Source organism: Geotrypetes seraphini, chromosome 6, assembly GCF_902459505.1.
Source record: "Geotrypetes seraphini chromosome 6, aGeoSer1.1, whole genome shotgun sequence".
Lineage (NCBI taxonomy): Eukaryota > Metazoa > Chordata > Amphibia > Gymnophiona > Dermophiidae > Geotrypetes > Geotrypetes seraphini.
Genome location: NC_047089.1, coordinates 227,615,201 through 227,619,919, shown reverse-complemented (window position 1 = coordinate 227,619,919; position 4,719 = coordinate 227,615,201).

Here is a 4,719-nt window from a genome sequence, read left to right as displayed (position 1 = left end):
AGTCCTAACCAATCAGGATCCTCATCTCTGAATTATAGAGTACGTATATCCAACCAAACCCATCAAAGCAGTGGTAACCATTCCATGTTTTCATTCAAACCATGTAGGTGCAGAGAGTGCATTTACTGTATATTGTTCATGATCTCCTCTCAAAATGCAAAATGGCAGTTCCTGAATGGCTTGGATGCCATGTTGCTGTTTTTGAGTAATGGAGTATGGGGAGGGGGGGGGGGGTTCCTGACACAGTAAAGCACTGCAGTAGATTATCCCAGGACAAGCAGGCAGCATATTCTCTACATGTGGGTGACGTCATCCATGGAGCCCCGATCGGATACTCTCGCAAGCAAACTTGCTTGAAGATCTTCAAGCTTGCAAGTGTACCGCGCATGCGCGTGTGCCTTCCCGCCCGAGTTAGGGGGCGCGTCTCCTTAGCGTGGCCTGTTCTTGTTTTTCCGCGGAGCCAAGAAGCCCTGTTCTACAGCTCTGCCGTTTCCTTCTTGCCTTCTTGCACCGCGGTTTTCTTTCTTTTAGTTTATTTTTCTTTAAGTCGCTGTGTGGCGCTTTTATTTAAAAAAAAAAATTTGTGGTGTTCCTGCTGGTTTTCCTCTGGCGGGCCCTTCTTGGGCTTCGGCCCTGCCGCTAGTCCTCATTTGGCTGCGGCTGTATTTTTCTTCCTCCCCTGGCCTCTCACTGGGTTCACCTCATGTGAGTAGAACGGCCGGGCCCTTTTCCTTCATTGGAATCGAGCTGACATGGCATCGATCCCCAGTGGCGGCCTCGTCTAATCTCTCTGGTCCCGTCTGCTGTGCCTCGTGGGTTCCATCCTTGGGTGAGTCTCTTTTTTCCTTCCTAGGTGCGTTACCTCAGTAATGCCGCCAGCTGAGTCTCAGGCATCAAGTGTAGTCGTGCCCGCCTCTACGAGACCTTTGAAGCATGCCTCATTTCATGGGAATACTCATCCTTGAGGTTGCCCTCTATGAAGCGCACTGCTGCACCTTCATTACCAGTTTAATTGATATGGTACCCCTTCTGAAGCCTCGACTGAATTCGGCTGAGCAACGTCGGCTGAGGCTTTGCGCCTCGACGTCGACTGCGGCTTTGCGCCTCGACGTAGACTGCGGCTTTGTGCCTCGACGTAGACTGCGGCTTTGTGCCTCAGCTTCGACTGAGGCTTTGCGCCTCAGCGTCGACTGAGACTTTGCGCCTCAGCGTCAATTGAGGCTTTGTGCCTCGACGTCAACTGAGGCTGTGCCTCGACGTCGACTGGGGCTCCGTGCCTCGACTGAAGCTTTGTGCCTCAATGTCGACTCAGGCTGTGTGCCTTGACTGAGGCTGTGTGCTTCGCCGTCGACTGGGGCTTTGTGCCTTGACGTCGATTCCGGCTTTGTGCCTCGATGTCGTCTGAGGCTGTGTACCTCGATGTCGACTGAGGCTTTGTGCCTCGATGTCGACTAAGGCTGTGTGCTTTGCCGTTGACTGAGGCTGTGTGCCTCAGCGTCGACTGAGGCTTGGTGCCTTGACGTTGACTGCGGTTTTGTGCCCCGACATTGACTGAGACTTTGTGTCTCGACGTCGACTGGGGCTCTGTGCCTCGGCATTGACTGTGCCTCATCGTTGCCTGGGGGTTTGTGCCTCGACGTCTCCGGATCCTGTTCAGGGATTCGAAGGTTCTCAACTTTATCTTCGCGTCCTATATCCAGTTCTGTGTGGAAGCTCTCCATTCATTCCGGGAGGACGAGCCGAATTCTTGTAGTGAGGAGTTTCATCTCATAGAGTAGACTCTCTCCCAGCTCTGGCTCTATTTGTTCCAGGCAGCCTGTGCCGCCTTCGAGTTGTCCTCGAGAGTCCCAGCTTTTGCGATCGCCATGCGTCGTCTCGCATGGCTCAGAGTGTTGCTATGGATATGAATCTCCAGGATCGTCTAGCCAATCTCCCTTGCGTGGGTACTGCGCTATTTGAGGACTCCATCGGGGCGGCCACTAAGCGCCTCTCAGAACACGAATGGTCCTTCATTCTCTGGTGCATCTTAAGCCAAAGACCCTCTGGCCCGGTTGTATAAAATCCCTCTCCAGAAGTACCCACAGGTTACCACTCCTGCGTTCTCTCGGCCTCCTTCGCAGCGGCCGCAATAGCTGCAGTGCTGAGTTACGGTCCAGCCGCTAGCTTCGGCAAAACCTGGACCGTCTTTTTGACTATTCCAGTATGAGCCTCCGGGCTCCTCTCCTTCTGGGGACTTCTCCCCTCCCTTCGGAGGGCATCTCCATCATTTCTATGCATGGTGGGACAGCCTTACCCTGACAGTTGGGCGTTTCCATCATCTGGGTAAGATACTCCCTTCATTTTAGTCACGTACCCCCAGACCTTCCTCCAGGAGAGTGTCCTTAGGGCCAGTCTCAACTGCTCCTTCTGTTGCTGGAAGCTCGAGCCTACTTTGTCTCCGAGCGGTCGATGAGGTTCCTCCGGATCAGTGGCATACGGGATTCTGCTCCCGGTATTTTCTGGTGCCCAAGCAGACGAGGGATCTGCATCCGATCCTGGACCTCCGTGACCTGAACAAGTTTCTAGTCCGGGAACGGTTCAGTATGCTCACCCTTCCAGCGTTGTGCCCCCTCTTGGATGAAGGGGACTGGATGTGCTCACTGGATCTCAACGAGGTGTACACACAAATTCCTATTTACCTGGCCTCACGCCGGTTTCTGAGATTCAGGGTGGGGGATCTCCATCTCCAGTATTGTGTTCTTCCCTTCGGCCTGGCGGCCTCTCCAAGGGTTTTCACGATTTGCCTGGTTGTGGTAGCTGCTGCCCTGCGTCTCCGCGCCCTGCAGGTGTTTCTCTACCTCAATGACTGGTAGATCAAAGCATCCTCTCGCCAGGAGGTTCTGCGAGCAACGATTCAGACCATTTTGCTCCTTCAGAATCTCGGCTTCGGGGTGAACTTCCCCATGTGTCGCCTCTGTCCGTCCCAGTCTCTAGAGTTCATCGGAGCGGTCCTAGACAGAGTTCGTCTGCGTTCCTTCTTGTCTTGGCCTCAGTAGGAGGCCCTTGTTCGTTTATGCCGGAAGGTGGCCCATCTGTCCTCAGCCCCTGCTTGGCTTCTGATGGTCATCCTTGGTCACATGGCCTCCTTGGTTCACGTGTCTCCTTTTGCCGGACTTCGCCTCCGCATTCCCCAGTGGACTCTTGCGTCCCAATGGAATCAGGATCGAGCCTCATTCTCTCGATGCGTTGTCATGCCTCCTTTGTTGGACGTTCATCCGCCCCTTAAACCTCCACCAGTGGTTTGGGATCTTAACATGGTTCTTGCTCCTTTCACGTAAACCCCGTTCGAGCCGCTAGCACAGGCTCACTTGCAGTTTTTTCCTTGGAAGGTTGTGTTTCCTATTGCTTTCACATCTGCCCATCGGGTCAGTGAGCTTCAAAAGCCCTGGTAGCGGACCCACCTTTCACTGTCTTCCATCATGATGAGGTGGTTCTCCATACCCGTCCTACGTTCTTGTCTAAGGTTGTTTCCGGGTTTCCTATCAACCAATCCAAGGTTCCTCCTGTGTTTTTTCTGAAGCCCCCTTCTCACCCTGGAGTAGTGACTCTGCATTCTCTTGTTTGTCAGTTTGCGCTGGCCTTCTACTTGAAGGGCACCGCTCCCTATCGCTCTGTTCCACAGCTGTTCCTCTCTTTCGATCCTAATCACTTGGGTTGCTCTGTTTCTAAGAGGATCATTTCTAACGGGTTGGCCGCTTCTATCTCTCTCTGTTCCGCTCAGGCTGGCCTCTCCCTGCCGGGTTGATTTACAGGCCATGAAGTGCATGCGATGGCAGCGTCTGCTTTCCTCCGCTTGAGGAAATCTGTAAGGCTGCCACTTGGTCATCGGTTCATACATTCACCTCTCACTACTGTCTGGATGCTTTCTCCAGGCGTGACGGCCACTTTGGCTGGTCGGTTTTGCAAATCCTATTCTCCTTAATTGCCAACTCTCCCTCCATCCCCTTATAGTTAGCTTGGAGGTCACCCACATGTAGAGAATATGCTGCCTGCTTGTCCTGGGATAAAGCACAGTTACTTACCGTAACAGGTGTTATCCAGGGACAGCAGGCAGATATTCTTGCAACCCACCCACCTCCCTGGGTTGGTTTCTTTGCTAGCTATCTGAACTGAGGCCAGGCTGATGAGACACGCGCCCTAACTCGGGCGGGAAGGCACATGAACATGCGCGGTACACTCGCAAGCTTAAAGATCTTCAAACAAGTTTGCTTGCAAGAGTATCTGATCGGGGCTTCGTGGATGACGTCACCCACATGTAGAGAATATCTGCCTGCTGTCCCTGGATAACACCTGTTACGGTAAGTAACTGTGCTTTTTGGACTGTGAAAAATTGTTTTCCAATATGATTCTGATTTTTTTTAAAAATGATTTTATAGTGAATGTTTTTCTGATGCACAGCAGTTGCTCAAAACATGATCATGTCAGCAATTCTGATGTATTATATTTTTGCTATATTATTAGCGATGTAAGATTTTTTAATTGCAAGGAGTGAATATTAGTCTTACCCTTGATTTCTGAAAGAAAGTTATACACATCCAGGATTGGTGGGAGGGAGGGGGGGGGAATATCTACTTATCTTGTCATATGATTGTAATTTTATATGCCCTGATCATTTGTATTATCCTTTGATCTGTATGACTGTCTCAGGAAGGGTGGGGGGGAGGGGGATATGTACGTACA